The sequence below is a fragment of the Sander lucioperca genome, chromosome 9, assembly GCF_008315115.2.
Source record: "Sander lucioperca isolate FBNREF2018 chromosome 9, SLUC_FBN_1.2, whole genome shotgun sequence".
NCBI classification, from domain to species: domain Eukaryota; kingdom Metazoa; phylum Chordata; class Actinopteri; order Perciformes; family Percidae; genus Sander; species Sander lucioperca.
Window position 1 is genome coordinate 8,693,117 of NC_050181.1, and position 18,428 is coordinate 8,711,544.

Consider the following 18,428-nt stretch of genomic DNA (forward strand, 5'->3'; position numbering starts at 1 on the left):
TATGGCTAGTCAGGCTCAGCGGATGTACATTGCTGGGATAAAGCCTGATGTCACTCAAAAAACACTATATTTTTGTTGTAATGCACATTGCTGCAGCTCCTCTTCTCACCCTGTGTGTTGGGCTCTCTGTTTTAGCTACCAAGACAGGAATCTCACTTCTGTTCCATCTTTGTTAGGAGTCACACATGCATGGTAACTAGGTAAGCACTACTAGCCAGTCAGTTGCAGAGTATGAGGGCATTATAACGTGTGTTACAAAGTACCAAGCGTTTGTCACAGAAGTAAAGGCTGGACTACAATAGAGCTGTTTGGAACAGTTGGTGAACAGTGTTTTCTCTGGAAGATGGTAAGTCCCTTTGGGGTGGACTTTGGGCTTTTTTACTTTGTAAACCTATAATGTGCACAACAAGATATATAACACAATAAAGGAAAGGAGAAAAGCCAAAAAGCATAATATGAGCACTTTAAAGAAATACAAACAAGCCAGAGCCTTAGTATTTCTATTGAGTAGAAACAGAATACTTCACTACTACTATTAAACATTTAATGTTGGAAAAACAATTATTTATGTAAGAGTGGTAAGAGTGGTGGAACGTAACTAAGTACATTTACTCAAGTTTTGGACTTAAGTACAAATTTGAGGTAGGCTACTTGTACTTTTGTATTATAGTACTTTAAACTTCTACTCCACTACATGTCAATTTGTTATTATTCTTATATTTGTAGACCAGAGGCTATTCATAAAACATTGACTCAAAATTTCAAAAGTAACATTTCTGGTGAGTCATTTCTTTAACAAACATCCCCATCACACCCACTGCATGTCAACGAAAATGACTTATTGTAGGTTGCGGAGGCACATTACTGTAAGAGGACCATGTGGGATTGAAAAAATCAGCTCATCAGGTGTTGTGGTCTTAAAAAATAATGTAATGACAGACAATGTTTTGTGCAACCACACTCTCTCTCACACTCTCTGATGTCCCCCTATTTCCTGATGTCTTGCACAACATGTGAGAGGCTGTGATCCAAGGTAAACATTGTCATAACATGATTCACCCTCAAATTATTAAGCGCACTGGCAGTATTTTGACTAAAAAGAATGGCTTCATCATCAGCATGCTGCTGTCACAGTTACACTTTGGTTTTGTTTTCTTAATGTCATTATGGGAATGTAGTCAGTTTTCAATCTGATGTCAGGATCATGACATGTATTGTACTTGAAGTATTTCCATTTAATTTATATCATTACTTTGATGTACATATCAGAGGAAAATATTGCATTTTTCACTCAACATTTATATTACGTTGTTACTTTACAAATAAATATTTTTTAGAAAATCCATAAGCAACTTTGAAACTGGATTCAATTGTGTAATCCATCACAGTGTGCATCCCTTCTTCATGTGTTTTTGTCCAACTTTCATTATTCATGCATGGTAAAACAGTTGAAGTGCAGATTGATTTGTGCAATGATAATATAACTGAGGAAAATGAATGCAGACTTGATGTTCAATGTGATACATTACATAACTCAGATGGTAAATGTCAATAGCCTGCTAACAGATGTAATATTATGTACAGAACTTAATATGAACCAGTGGCTGTAACAGTAGCAACATTGCAAAATAATAATATTTTATATATATATATATATTAATTTAAAAAATAATCCACCTTTTCAGGTTCATGCTTGTATTTTGGGTTTTTACTAGAACATGTTTACATGCTTTAATGTTAAAAAAAAAGACATTATTTTTCTCATACTGTCTGTATTCATCCTCTGTTCCCATTGAAAAGCCCAGTCTGCTCTGTTTGGCTTCCGAGAAAAAAATTGTGCACCTTTGCAAAGGTAGTTCTCAAGCCGTGGGTGGAGAAACTCAGATGGGGGGCGGTATATTCTAATGAGCCTGCATGTGACATAGGAAGAAGAGCCAAATCTGAATGGCTTGTTGAATGTTTCCTGATACAGGCAGCCCACAAAACAATGACTGGGTTGTCTTATTTCACATTTTGTGGGTTTGTGGTAGTCTGGCTATCACCAGACCAAGCTCAATCTTCTAAGATTGAACATTAGTCTGGGGAGTCTGCTCTGTATTTTCTCTGCACAAGTGGCGTGATCAACGGGCATAGTTCAAATGACTCTGTACGCAATTGGATAGTCCGTCAACCAATCAGACCAACAGGTGATGTAGCAGCGACAGCGGCATCAACAGGTTGCTGCCACGGAGTGCTGCGCTTCGGTGGCTGGCTTGTTGAATGTAAACAAAAAGCTGCTTGGTCACTGCTCTATCGTCATCGTGTTAAACCCGCCAATAGCGCCCAGGTGGATAAGCCAGTTTGTGATTGGTTCCCGCAAATTTCTAACGGAAGCAGGATAGATAAACGTACAGGTTTCCAGCCTGAGCTGCAGGGCGAAATCAAATCGCCGGCAGATCGGGCTGGATTTACCCAGTCTAGGTTTGTGGCACTCCAGAACCCCAAATGTAGGCTATGTGCACACAGAAAACACAAGTGTGGTTCTTTAATATAAATCTAGTCTCGCATTGCCAGACCTATCTCTACAGCACTGTGAAGTAAGGTCTGGCCCCTCCACACAAACACTCCTGGATAGGATAAAAAAACAGTCAGAGTTGTTTGCATTTCTTTAAACCAATCACAATCGTCTTAGGCAGCACTACGCTCCGGTCGCAAAGACGGAGGATCTGTAAAATGGTCGCGGGAAGGAACTTGTTTTGGTAGAACATTTGCACCCTGCAAAAGAAAACGCCACATATAATATTAAAATTTAACAAAAAATAAAAAGTTAACAATTCACATAATACAGTAACGTAAGCTATTTAAGTTAGCTAGACACATGGTAAAACGTAATTTGCTTCTACCAGTGTATCGCCGTGTGTATTTTGTCCATAGCAAATCCCCGCCAAACGGTCCCAAAACGTCCCAGTTAGAGAGTAAATGCCGTAAACACATTCTTTGTAAATCTTTACAATCATTCCTTGAAAGAACTAAGCAGGCCTGCCTTGTTGCACACTCCAAACTTTCTTCAAAACTTGCCATTTTCAGCGTGTAGCTTGCTAACTCAAAGTTTGTTGTTGTTTCCCGAAACGAACAAAGTTTTGGCCGCCGGATGTTCTGTATCCCGTAAATTAACTGTTGTCAATCCAGACTAATATAAATCTGAATTTGCTCCACTTCAACCTGTTTCAACAAAAATGTATTTAAGTACAATTCTGAATGTAGTACTTTTACTTGTAATGAAGGATTTTTACATTTGGTGTTGCTTTACTTAACTAAAGGATCTGAGTCGGTCCGTGTACTTGGTGGCCAACGGATTTTCGTTTTGAAAGGAAAAAAACAAAAACGAAAAACGGCCAGTTTCCCAATTACCATTAGTAAATAGGAAAACAAAAAACGGAAAACAACCCATTATTCGTTTTTTGTTTTGATATTAAAAAACGGAAAACGAAAAACAATCTCGTTATCCGATTGTCTTTGATGTATTTGTAGATGGAACTCGGAAATTAAAATACGTGTGTATAAGTCGTATTCCTTAATTTTGCATTGGTATTTTTTTCGTGAACCGGAAGTTACTCCCGCCACGCCAAGACCCGCCCTTCAATAGCATTTATTGGCCAGTACCGCCTGTAAGATCCGTTCTGTGGATGCGCATAATTACGTAGTAGAAAACTAACAATGTCCCTGTGCGATTTGTAACTGTCGGTACACGATCCGTTCTGCCTGCACGATAGACTGTATATAAGTAACATGTGTCAACACTTTATGACCAAACATTACAACTTTTTTATTAAATCTTTTTTTATTAAATCTTTATTATACAATAGTCATAGCTACAAACATTCGAAACTTGTCACTGATCCAAAACCGTGTAGCGACATCGTTGTTGTGTTGTTTACGTTAATGTTTTTACCTAATACTTCGTCTTGACTAATAACCATAGACTGTCTATTATTAATGCGATGAAGTGTAAACGTACATAAGTGTCCTTTTGAAGATGGGATTGACAGCTCTCCCAGCCACCACTGCTGTATACCACTATAGTAGCTACATGCTAACGGCAGTAAACACTATAGTAACTACATGCTAACGGTCATCTTAGCTGGCAATGTTGTTAAATTCTCCCCAATTCCGGGTCACATTCCTGCTGAAACATGTCCGATTGTGTAGTGTTTGGTCTGCGATTTTTGACGTTAGAAAGTGCTGCTTCGTTCCACTACAATCTAACGTTAGCATACTCATAGCTAACTATTGTAGCTGCATGCTAACGCGACATAGCGGAGCATATATAGCTAGCTATGTACGTATATAGCAGGACTTTGTACCGTAAAAAATCACCAATAAAGGCTTCTAAACCAAATACTAAACAAATACAAATACAGTAAAGTGACCGGAATTAGGGGTGAAATGTCCAGCATTGAGCTACATAATAGTTTGCTAGGAGTATGCTGGTCTCTCAGAGATCTCATTTGTAGCCCTGTTTTTACCTGATACTTTCATAAAAGTACAAACACATGAAGTGAGAGGTATACACATGCTTAAACTTTATTTAAAACATGGTTAACCTGAAGCAGGACGGAGTCATGACTTATAACACCAAAGCAAGGCTTCTAGCTCAGGCTAGCTAGCGTTAGCAAATTACCTTCAAAGTTGTAAAGAAATGACGAAACGTAAAATTTGAAGCCTTTATTTAATTTGCTACATGGTGTTGTACTGGATGGCCGGACGACCTCCGTATATCATTAACAGATACTTTAGGCAACTCCAGCAAACACCTTGTAAACTTCACCTTTGCCATCATAACGGTCTACTGTCACTGTCTAATGTTTTCTTCCGGTAACCGGGAATGTCCACACGTATTTTAATTTCCGAGTTCCATCTACAAATACATCAAAGACAATCGGATAACGAGATTGTTTTTCGTTTTCCGTTTTTTAATATCAAAACAAAAAACGAATAATGGGTTGTTTTCCGTTTTTTGTTTTCCTATTTACTAATGGTAATTGGGAAACTGGCCGTTTTTCGTTTTTGTTTTTTTCCTTTCAAAACGAAAATCCGTTGGCCACCAAGTACACGGACCGTCTTGTTACCATTATCATTCAAACAGTACCATTCCTGAGCACGGTGGTCAGCAATCGAGGGAATATGTTTTCTGTTTTAGGAGCTTGTCTTTCAGCGCGAGCAAGTTTTGCCCCCAAAGTCTTCTGAGACTGAGAGAGGAACATTAGTGTGACAGATGTGACATACAGTATTTGTGGGGGTATGAGCTATCCTAGGTTTAACTGAACTATATCTGTGATAATTTGGATAAAAGCTTATCATAAATGGTAGATAAACTCAAAACATGTAATACCATAAGGCACTACAACTTTTCAGCTTCAACAAAACCACACCTCATGTGTGTTTTGAAATATTGAATAAAACCATTTCTTTCATTGAGGCTGTGATAACCAACAGTAGATTGGTGAGGTGTGGTCAAGTATTTTCTCTTTTTTGTGTACGATTTAAACATGTTATTGTATTTTTTTATGATTTAATTTAATTTGACATAGGAAAACATCAGATCATCAATGTAAAATCAATATTCATCTGCAGCCATGTGAAACAGTTATCTTGGGTGAATAAATAAGTTTATTATAATTCATGGCACAGGTCTAGAAACCGGAAGGAAGTAGAAGGAGCAAAGTATGCAAAAACCATAAGAACCCCCATACCAGAAAGATATACCAATACCATATTAATATTAGTAAAGAAATGGTACCCAACCTCAAAGTTACCACCATTAAACCCTTTAAGGCCAGCTAACATACATTTATATGAGCTAATTCTTGCAGCTGTAATGATGCCAACCATCAATAAAGACAGTTAGTACAGACTACATGTAAAATAGCCTTTGTCTCTTGACTTTACCACTTACGACAGGAAATTCCAGGAGTAAAAACAAGGAGAGTATACACACAGTCCTGGCAGCCACCAGCCTTTCAGTCAAAAATATCAAGTAGAAAGAAAGTCGACTGACATCTACATCCGCTGACTAAACGACAGGTAAAATATTGTTATCTGCTGTTTACCTCACACACTGGCTGCCCTTTAATCTCTAATCCCTCTCTTAGCCCTCAGACAACACAGGCCAGCGGACCCATTGTATGGAATTCCACGTCGCTCACTCAAGGTGTGTGATTAACCCCTACTGTACATAAGAGCAAACACCACATCAGAGGTAGCCACAGAGGGTGTCTGCAGGTGACGGGTCAGCAGGAGGTTAGGGGTCAGTCGCAGGCTGGCAGAGCAGCTGAATAGGGATGAAGAAAACACACAAAGAAGAAGGCTGGTTGGCTGAGTGGAAGACCAGGGTGAGACTTTTTACTATTGAAGCCCCACTCCAACTCAGCTGAAATCAAACCGTTGCCCTCTAAAGCCAAATAGTCCCAATGTGCCTGATGAAAAATGAGCCAACAAACACTGCTGCTACTCATAATGTGATAAAGTTTGTGTACGTAAGTAAGTTTTGTGTACCTTATACTGTATGTCTAACTTTCAGGGAAAAAACATACAGTATAACATACACATTAGATGATATGTAAAGCGGTGTTTCCTTTAAGATTTTTTTTTGCAGTGGGGGCAGGTCTGTCCGAACACCCTACACTTAGAACGTTTCCACCGCGATGACGTTTTTGGTGGAGCTGTTCGTTTAATAGTCGACTCGGAAGAAAGCGAACGTTTTGACAATAAACAACATCAACACAACAGTATGTGGAGTTAAACTGGACGGGCCCAGTAACCTCTGAACAGTTCTACTTGTTGTTAAATTGCAATGTGAGCGGCAGGACAATTTAAAAGGCAACCGCAACTAAATTTTTTGTACAGCCCTATTTCTGATAACGTGGTGGCAGACATTTTGTCATGGTGGGCCGCCACTACAAAATCAACATAGAGGAAACACTGTGTAAAGTACGTAAAGCGTATCCAATTGCCTGTGATGTTGAAATCACAAGAATGCACTCACTAGCATGGCATACAACATGTGTTATTGTTCCTTTACCTCCCCTGCATGTTTCACACAATTCCAGAAATGGTTATACTTCTTAGTCTTTGCTTAGTTGTGGTGTCTATCCATTTTCTTTTAATTTGTGTTTCTCATTTTAGGCTTACATGTATCTCTGGTGAAAATTTTAAACTCCAGATAATTACGGTTTATTACAACTTGGCTCTTATTTTTACGGTGGAAAAGAGAGTTCAATGCTCTGCAACTTTAAATAACATCCGCAAATAGACAAAAAACAAGCAAATGATAGAAACCACTCACAAATGCGATGGCACACACGAAATGCCCTGCAGAAATGCAGAGAAACACTGCAAGTTGTACACAGCAAAATTGATTCGTTGCTGTGTACAACAGCAGCAGTACAATGATATGTTATACATTTCTTTAGAAAATGACTTTAATGTAATAAACAGCACCTTCAACTGAGGGTAGACTAAAATGCTTATTTTTCTAAATGTATCCATGACAAACACATGCAGATATCTTTGAATTCATAGTAGGATGATAGATCTATTTTGCAGATCTTGGCACCAATCATAGGGCACCCATGTGGAGTCAGGTTGTGAAGTGATCTCTATAGACAGAGTCACCCCAAACACACACACACACACACACACACACACACACACACACACACACACCTATTCCCACCAACAGAGAATTTGCTGCAAGACCACACAAACTGTATTTACACCTCACATTTCTTTGCATAAACACTGCTGCTATTAACGCTCTAAGGTGTTTTAAGCCTCCAACGTCTCCTTCCAGGCAGTGCTGCGACCGTTGACTTCAAGGCACCTAACCCTAACCTTAACCCTAACCATAACCATAACCATTGCCTAATTGACTTTAAGGCAGAGCTGCGACCGTTGACTTCAAGGCACCTAACCCTAACCCTGACCATAACCATAACCATTGCCTAATCGTAGTGCCTTCCAGGCAGCGCTGCCTGGAAGGAGACGTTGGGGGCTTAAAACACCGATAAACTCTATTAACTCAAACTGTTTGTGTACTACTCTGTGTTGCTAGTTTGGGTTTTGGAGAAGAAAGCTATTTTAGATCCCTCCTCCTCCTGCAGCTCCTGCTGCACTAATTGAGTGATTCAGAACAGGGCTCAGACATGCCGCCCCTGCAACTCTATCTGACTGGGATATTATCGGAGTGGCTGTCAGACGAGGGTCCAGAGCGGCTTGAGAGGAATGCAGCCTGCAACTGTGGGCCAGCAACAGACCCTCTACTGCACACTGCAGACCCTCAATTCTCCCCCTCCTTATTCCCCCTAACCACCTCAGGCCAATCAGTCAACAGGACCCCAGGGGCCATTTTCAAAAACAATCACTCTCTCTAAGTAGTCAGGAGGTGCCAGGGCTAATTATAAACAAACTATTGATGTTCTAGCAAAGGATTGTGCTCGACTGTGCCAGTGCAGTAAAGGTTTGTGTGTGCGTGCATGTGCATGCATGTGTGAGTGTGTGTGTTAGGGTCACAGGAAGGTTCTGCTTGACAGAGCATTCAATTGGCCATTTAACAGACCTCACCCGAAGGGGACGCTCCATGAAGACAGCCACGGACTCCGAATGACAAGTGCTTGGGTTTCTCTAAAACAAATAGCAAGAAACTGTAAATAGAAGGAAAAAAAATAGTTGTCCAGATCTTAATACATTTTTTTCAGTGTTCAGTAAACTCAAAGCAAAGATTTTGAATTTAAACCCACTCTAGACTAAGGGCACTGAGAAATGAGTGCAAGTTTGTGTCATATTCACCAAGTCACTAAGAAATTAAATATTTTAGAATAAACTTTTTCAATATGCAAATATTCAAAACATTAATACTAAAATAGATATATCCAGAAGTAAATAAGAAAAATAGTGCATCATATGAATATTTGCCTTCTTACAAGACTGTAGTCTACAGCCATGCTGTAATGCTGTACATAGACACAGCGGTGCTTTAGGCTAAATGCGAATGCTTGCATGGCAACATGCTCACAATGACAATGCTAACATGTTGATGTTTAGCAGGTATAATGTTTACCATGTTCACCATCTTAGTTTAGTTTGTTAGCATGTTAGCATGTTGCTAATTAGCAATTAACACAAAGTACAGCTGAGGCTGATATGAATGTCTATATTAGTTCTGCATGTAATAAACATGAACCAAAATATTGGACTAATACAAATTTTGACATGATGGTGGCGCTAGATAAAAAGTTAAAGGATCATCACAGTTTTCACATATGGGGAACAAGAATGTCTCTCTATCAAATAGTGGAGTCATTTTATTTAAAAAAAAAAAAAAAAAAAAAGAACTCATAATGGTGATAGAGTAAAAGTCAGGGGTCACCAAAGTTATTATGATTCATCCTCTGGCTACCATAAATCTAGGCTATATGCAAAATTTCATGGCAATCCATCCAAAAGTTGTTCTGATATTTCAGTCTGGAAACAAAGTGGTGGACTGACCGACCTTGCCCTCCCTGGGCTGTTATTAAGACAAAAGAAAAAGTTGCGTAAAGAATATAGAAATTACAGCTTAAACCTAAAGCTCAGTCTCAGGTCATTAACTTTAGAGTGCAACCCAGTGAATCTGGCTTCACTGTTGAGTGTTACCCACTTTAAAATAATGTATTTAGGTCTAAATCATGTGATAAGAGTGCATGCTGCTGGTCTCTGCTGTGTGACGGAGACAGAGAGCAGAGTGACAGACGCTCTGCAGAGCCAGAGAGTTCCATCCTCCTTCGGTTAAAACAACAGCCTTTTCCTAGGAGCTATCGCACTATGACACATGGTCTGATCCAAGAGAGCCATATTTATTTTCGTATGGGCTACATTTCTTTCCTTTAAGTAATGAATTAAGAAAACAGAGCCTGGTGCTGGGATGTGGAGATGTGTGGGAGAGAGCTGCGTGCACTGTCTCACTGAAAACGGGAAAGGAATGGAGTTGGACGTAAAGTATCCAGGGATAGGAGCTTTCCCCTCATCCTTTCATCCTCTCATCCTTTCATTTTTTGACCCTACAACCTTTCCCTCTGCTGAAGTCATGTTTTTAGTCCTCTGTCTCCTAGAAGCAGCCAAGCCTGGGAGGACTGGATGAAGTGGGAGACGGAGACTAGTGGCGTTCAAGGGAGTGGGAGGGGGGGATGTCTTGAGAGCAGTCTAAAAACACTTAATGGCAGAGAGAAGACAGCAATTGTGTGTCTCTACATGATACTATGAATCTGCATGGGCTTGTGTGTGTGTGTGTGTGTGTGTGTGTATTTAGGATATTGGTTAAGGTTGGTAACAGGTCAGCCAAAGAGAGTTGGGAACAACTCCCCCTCCCCTGTACAACCTCTACAGAACACCTTCTGCAGAAGGGTTAAATAAATGTTAGTGATGTGATAACCAGCCTGTTTGAGGGGCCTCTAGCAGGACATCTAGGACTGCTTGGGTTTCCTCTTTAATGACGTTAAACCACCAGTCTACCAAATCAGCACCCCTATCTATTCTTATACATTGCTTTAGGATTTGACAGAATCATGCTAAATACATAAATCAGTGTGTAAAAGCACCCACCGAAGGGTCACAATCTAAAGGTTTTGGCATATCATGAATATTAAAGCAAGAAGTTGGTGTAGAAGTGTAGGTGTCAGCTATTGCAACTGAGACCTGTGAAGTGTCCAGTTTTGCAGAAACACATTGTGACAATTGCTGTAGAATGACTGTAATTCAACACTTGACTTACTCTGAATTCAAGGCCAGGATCCTCTCAATCTTGCCAAATAAGTCAGAAGTCAGCAGAACTGTTTCCTCTGTGTTTAAATTAACAAATTACAAGTATGTTTTCTTTTTCTTCAGACTCGGAAGAATGACAAGAATTTAGCCACTTGAGGAACAATGTGAAAGCAACAAGTTTAGGCCGTGATATTTTTTGTCCATGTTACATTACATTGTGATGTACATTTTTTTATTTTTATTTTACTTTACTTTTCCCAGGATTTTGTGTTGATAAGGCGGCTTACCCTTACTGCACATATCATGACGACTATTATGATGTGTTGTATGTGGGCAGTGTGCAATTTGGTTGGCTAGTGGCAGTCTCTGCATGCAACATGAGCATGTCAATGCAGAGTAATGCAACAGTCTGTGTCTGTGTACTTTATGTACAGTATGTATATGTATGTATTAGTGCGGTCAGTTAAACGCGTTATTAACGGCGTTAACGCAAACCCATTTTAACGGCGTCAATTTTTTTATCGCAAGATTAACGTTCTTTTTGGCATAGCAAACTTTGTCGTTTTTTTCACATGCTGTTGCAACAACTAGTAACGTTAGAAAAACTACAACACCACACTGGTTCTAGCTAGACCGGAAACAAAACAACAGGCACGCCGCACACACTTGTTTGGGCTTGCGAGCCGGCCAAAGAGTAGTAGGCTAACGTTACGTTTTGAGTGGATGGTGAGTGTGAGATGCCGAAATGGATGCCAACAAGATTCTGAATAGAAAGTTTACTTTTAAAAAGTTGCCAAATGGTTCCATTGACAAGACCAAAGTGATCTGTGTGTTTTGTCGTTGTGAACTGAGCTATCATCGCAGCACGTTCAGTCTGAAATACCACTTGATGGCCAAGCACACAGCTGATGCGAATTCTCCGCCCCCTCGTCAAAACCAGGCGACAAAAGCACAAAGCAAGCCGATCCACTTTTCCATGTCGATAAGAGCATTAAAATCAGAAAAAATAATGGGACAAAAATAAATCTAGGGACGTTTAGAACAGTGAGAATAGATAAAAATGTGCGATTAATTGTGAGTTAACTATGAGATTAATGCGATTAATCGCAATTAAATATTTTAATCGTTTGACAGCACTAGTATGCATGTATGTATGTATGTATACACTATGTTGTGTTGAATTATTTAAACAGCTGATACTGTTTGTCAATAAACAAACTTCGGGACAATAAAAATCTATCTTATCTTAATTGCCACCTCGGAGTTCGCTGAAATAATCAAAAGGCAGTAATACAAAAACAAACAAACAAAAACAAAACCACACCACTGGGTCTTACTCCAAAAAGCAGCTTTAGTGAATACTCTGGGTTTGCCATCTTGGGGTTAGTCAACAGAGTTCAGGTTTAGGTTTGGGGTTTGTTTCTGTAACCCGGATCTGATAGTTTTAATCACTATGCCTAAAAGGTTAGCATGTAACATGCAACACCACCATCATTGTAGAGGGCTGAAAGCATTTCTTTTTTATGTTTAAGATGTTTGGATTTTGCAAATACTTTATGAGTAGTAATGTGGAAGAGGATGCTACATTCAATACATTTTTATATTATAAACACTAAAAAAATACACATGTAGCGCTGTAAACTGTCTTTATTGGACAATAAAGTATCATATAAGGTCCCAGTTTCACAAAATGACACAGATAGCAGATATTGGCAATTATGAACATTTTATCAACTTTCATTTTGGTGTTGAATTTCACAGATTTTCATTTAAAATTATAAGGAGTACATCATAAAAAGCGAAAAGCTTTAAAATAAAATTCACCTTCTCTGTCACCAGCCCTTTATTTAGTTCAGTGCCTCTATTTCAAAATCATAATTGAGAAGGTGTCGCAGAGAAGCCTTTACCCAAAATAAATACAGATAAAATAAAATACTGAAATACTAATATACTGTGCATATTAAGAATATGCATTAATGAGGTAAAACGGGGGTATCATAAAATATACAATACTCACCTACAACCTCACTGATCTGACACACAGATACCACAGCAGAGAACAATAGATGGAATTCACCTGATATGACTAATAAAATAATAAAGGAACTTCACAATAAGTACCCTTTTAAAATGTTCCAGTCCTGGTTTTTCATTCCACGTAGGTCTTCACTTTCTCCTCCTTTTTCCTGTTTCCCAGTGAAAAACACAGAGGGTGAGGCTTGGAGGTGAGTTTCAGTTCAAAGTTGAAAAGGGCACCACTGAGAAACACTGGCAGGTGTTGAACAAGTGTGGTGCATTTATGATAACACTCAAGTTGCCTTGGTGCTCTTGAACACTGGCTGTAGATTTAGTGTAACTGTAAAAAACAAGGCGGAGAGAGATATGAAGTGTGTTTGATGTCAAGGTCAGTTTGTAAGTTTGTGTTCAGACTCCTTTACTCGGCTTACGTGGCATAACACAGCCACAGTGAAGCTGCAGCAAACAACACAATATCTGTGAGTGGACTGTGGCCGGCCAGTTGAATTGTGCAGTGTAAGTGAAAGCTTGACCTCGTAACTGCTTAGTGTTAATACTGCAGGAATTCACTGGAATTTTGTTTTCATAAATGAGGACAGGAAAGGGTAACAGTGGAGGCATAAATCAGGGATTTTTTTTCTCTCTCTCCTCAGAATAAGTGACTGCATGAGTGTAATAATAAACATCTCAGGCAGAGATTGATGTTGGATGGGCCTGACTGAGGGCACGTAGTTAGTAATCCGTGCGCAGGCTGTGCCCACGTTGGGCACCAACTCGCCTCACAATTCCCACATTAATCGGGGGCGAAGCAGGAAGAAATGACAGACATAATTTCCCTGTGATCAAACATCGTTGGTCTGTACATTAACACGGCCGATGCAATCTGCTACTGGGCACAAAATAATTGAATGTGCTGAAATTGGGAACTATTTTGAGGTATTTCCTCTCTTTAGAGCAGCAGGGCAGATTGGCTTAATTAAGGAGGGAAAAACAGGAAGTTTTAAAGTCACGTCTATAATTAATTGGTCGCCTCAGCCAAAGGGTCTGCCTGGTCAGGGGAGCATGAGGAAGCAGCTCTGTTGTTGTGCTCAGTCAATGGGTTCACATAAGACTTAATACAGTCTATGCCACAGGGGATGTTTTTGAAAGGAAAACTACAACTTGGATTATATTTTTGTCGATCCGGCCATCAGTTAAAGGTATTTGCTGACGTCTTGGAATGAGCAGTCAGACGATCATACAGGGTGAAAACAAGCTTGTAGGAGGTTAAACTAATAAGGTGGTAAAAAGTGTGCGTGCCTGTAATGTTGCTAATCATCCCTCATTGCACAGGAAAACCGTGAGTGTGCACAAATGTAACCTGTAACCAGTGGGGAGACTCTCGCTACAAGCTGTATCAAATGTATGGCGACGGCTGGGGAGATTTTAATGAGCAGCTGTATGTTCTGTTTGGGAGCCTGCCGTGTGTCAGTTATTTACTTTAGATGCTCATTTGGTTATCAGGAGCGTTCGTAAGAGGTCTCAGAGGAGAGACGCCCAATCAGCAGGCAGGAGAGGAGGGTAACTGGGCTCTTCTGTCAGGCTGCTGCATCCTGCAATTCATCCCCGGTCATCACTGTGTGGCTATGCTGCTATCTTGAGCCCTAGATGAAAATGTATTACATTTCAAGTCTTCAGTGAGCCAAATAGTGTTTACACAAGCATACCTCGTTCTAAAGTCTGAGACGCTGCGTTGCATTCTGGGTAGGAGGGGCTGGTAAAATCCCACCAAACTTCATAACCCTCGGTTGACCCAAATGACTAAAGCTATGACTCCATGCAGATACTCCAGAAGCCTGCAGACTTTGAGCTAAATGACTGATACCAGTCAGGAAGGCACTGTTTCCCCCAGCTCTACATCCAAGGCAAACACAGGCACACAAACATAAACATATAGCGTACATCATGGAGCATGGAAAAAATCCCCCGTCTCGGACTCCCTTCATTGTTTGCTCTTTTTTACACCAGACCTGAACAATACAGATACTGGTAATGGCAAGCTAACACAAAACCTATTTTCACAACATTTAATCAACACGGCATATTTTTTCATCTATCTAAAAACCAAACTTAGGTTTTGTCTGTTAGTTTTCTCACAATCATGATTGACTTCTGCTCATACATCACCATGCCATGACATAATGATTAGCATATTGCTTGTTGACATATGTTTAATTGATTAAAACAGGCCTGCTGTGATTTCACTGTGTTTTGTTTTCAAAGGCTGGGCTTCTGACAGAAATACTCAGGGAAGTATTGCATTTGGCGTCGAGCTTGGGTTCCCATACACAAGAGCGCTGAACTTAATTCAAAACGCCCTGGACACAAGGCTGACTGTTGGGCTAGTAGGAGAAGAGAGATAGCTGTAACCTTGCATTGAACTCCCAAGAATCTCAGCGTACTCCTTGGATCGTGGCACTAGAAAATACTTACACGGGTTACATGATTTAGTGGATTAGTTTCAAAGCACAGACTTCTATTCGCCAGAGGGCTTGGTAATTAAATAACATTTCCCTTAGACAGTCACAGAGCTCTTACCTGGAAAAACTGCCATTGCAATTTATTAATATTGATTTGATCCAGTCAAATTGTGCCAGCCTTGTCACATACATAATATACTTTACTTTATTTCAGAAGCATGAGGGAAACCTTTCTATCATTGAGAGGGAGTTTACTGAAGAGTAAGGGGAACAGAGGAGAAGTAGCAACATGGCTTCATGACCACAATATCAGCCCCTTTTTGGTGTAATGTTAAATATTATTTTTTATTATTATTTTTAGGGATTATTTTCTATTTTCAACTTCCCATAACAAATTGTGTTTCAGCCTATTTTACACAGTCTATGGTTTCAGCCCGCATACCGCTGCCACCTACGGTACGTTGGTTCATTTTTGTCATAACAGTAATAATAATAGCGTAGTATTTTTTTAGGTCCCTCTTTGCAACTCTATCACCAGCTCATGAACTCAGCAGCAACGCAGCATATCTGGATGGATTGAAATGAAGTTTTGTGCAGACACTCAGGGTCCCCCAGAGGATGAATTCCACTGACTTTCACTTTGGTGATCCCCTGACTTTTCCTCTTGTCACAATGAGATTTGTGTAATTTGTGTTTTTAGTGAAATATCTCCACAGCTATTTAATTTAATGGATTATCATAAAATGTACATTCATGTCCTTCTCAGACTGAATTGTAATGACATTGGTGATCTTCTGACTTGTCCTTGAGCGCAATGATTATGTCAGTATTTAAAATGTTCCAATGGCCTATAGCTGTACTATGTGTTAAGTGCTAATTACCAAATATTAGCATGGTAAAACGCTAAACTAAGATGGAGAACATGGTACACATTAACTGCTAAACACCTGCATTGTCAATGTGAGTGTGATAGCATGCTGACATAGCACCTAGCTCAAAGCACAACTGTTGCACAAAAATACAACAAATGCAATGTTGATTGTCTTCTAGAAGTAGAATGTGTTAGAAAACTCTGTATTCTATACTATCTACTCCTTTAAAAAAAAATGTTGTCAAGGATATATTGTGATATAATGTGTACACACTGCCCCAGGGCCGGAGTGGGACTCATTTTCAGCCCTGGAGTTTCATGCCTTAGACTGGCCCACTTCACTTCACGACTGACTATATTAAAACAATGTAATTAAAACCTTAGTATATAAGTCTGCAATAGCACACTGTTCTCTACAGCCTTGTAATTCAGTGTATTTTTGTAAAAATTTCCATTTCAGTGCAAATATAGTAAGATATGTAGACAATGTAGATTTATTATAACAGTTAACAATATTATTCTTTACAACAAACAATATCAGAATATATTTTCTTAGCAAATAGCCTAAGTGTTCACAAATATCCAAACCTTGAAATTAAATAAAAGAATAAATATAAAAAATAATAATAAAAAGAAATAAAGAATAAAATCAAATGTATTGCACTTTGAATAATATTTAATATAACATTCTATTCCCCTTTAGTCGTGGGTGTATATTTACTATCCATATTTCAGTGACAAAAGGCATAATGGATCACTATTGTAACTAATCTGATCACGTTTGCTTGTTCACACACTGTGGTCCAACAGCTTAGATGTGCCTTCCACACTGACAGCAGCTTTTTACAAAGCTTTCTGATAAAGTCAACTCAGTTTCATTAATGTAGTACCGAATCATCTGGCATCATTGATTATCTCAGGGCATTTTACTGTATAAAGCAGGTCTACACCATACTCTTCATAATTCTTGTTCTTCTATATTCACTCAATGAATGAGCAATCCTACCTGCCCACTCTGGAGTCCTGAGCTCATGGCCGGTGCTTGGTACTGGCTCTTCATTTTCACTATTACCAGCCAACTGGACAATTAGCTGCTGCTGAGGAAGAAAAAGTTTGATTCAAAAACATGAACGCTGGTTTGTAGGCCACGTTGTGTTATGTTTTGTACAACTGCTAGCATCTAGCACTGCTCCTAACTAGCTTAACGTTAGCTTACCGGTCTCATCGTCTTCATTTGGCGTTTCACTCTGGCTGGTTTTAATGAAAAAGTTGCTCAGTTTAGCGCATCTAGCCACGTCACTTTCTAGAGATTTCCTTTTTTAATTGTCGCCTTTTCAGCGCCATTTTTGCGCTTTCTATTATCCGGTTTTATAGCCTCTTTTTACCCACAGTCGCATCCTCCAACAAGCACCGCTGACAGAAGTGCAAGAGGGGACGGTTTGTTTTTGTTATTTAGCAAGGTGCCGTAAATACGTCATCATTAACCAGGCTGCATGAATGCAGAGAACGCTGGGCTGCAAGATAAATACATTTAAAAAGAGTGGGCTGCAAATGCAGGGAGCCTAGGGACAGCATCCATGATATTCAACTATGATTTCAAACCAGTGCCATGACTGCACACCGGCCCTCGCGACCAAACCACCGGACCGGCCCATGCGGGCCTGCACTGCCCATATTCTAAAACAAAGTGTTCCCTACTCTCCTTTACAATGACTAACGTGTGTGTGTTTTGTGAGTGCCAGTTTGGCACACTATTCATAGCAGAAAGTTCCCAGCAATCTGCACCTTATTTAGGAGGAACAACATATTGAACAAACACAAAACGTGGTTTTTCACTGACCAGGCATGCAACATCGTTTTATTTGTCTTGAATGTTTGCATATCAGAGTAGAGCTTTATTTACTGTGCGTGCAGTATCAGATGCTAAAGTATTCTGTTATATTTCCCCCCAATGTGTTATTTCTCAGCAGCATAGTCCTAATTGTTTGATAAGGGATGAAGGATATGGGCCACTGAGTTTCTATAAACTAAAGAGCAAATGTAAATGTATCTCCCTTGCATCGATGGCTTCAGTTAAATTGTGGACCTTGATTCTACATCAAGGGAAGAAATTGGAGTTTATCACTTTTCAAACACTCAACCACCTCCTCACTTTATCATCATTGTGGGATTGTTATTCTGAGGGTGTAGTGAGGTCTTTGGCATGTAAAAAAACATAGACAACCACACAATTATAGGGCCCCATGTTTTTTTTAAGCCTGTATTGTTTCTTTATGTAGCTTCACATTAAAGAAGGCAACTAAATA

At 39.5% G+C, this 18,428-nt stretch overlaps 1 long non-coding RNA gene across 1 annotated transcript; it reads right to left on the reverse strand.

Moving 5' to 3' along the window:
- Window positions 1-12,485: 12,485 nt before the first annotated feature.
- LOC116046252 lies at window positions 12,486-17,564 on the reverse strand. Its single transcript, XR_004104078.2, has 3 exons — window positions 17,339-17,564; window positions 17,129-17,219; window positions 12,486-14,435 (listed from the first exon to the last, which is right to left on the reverse strand). It is a non-coding gene; the product is annotated as an uncharacterized LOC116046252 (long non-coding RNA).
- Window positions 17,565-18,428: the final 864 nt, after the last annotated feature.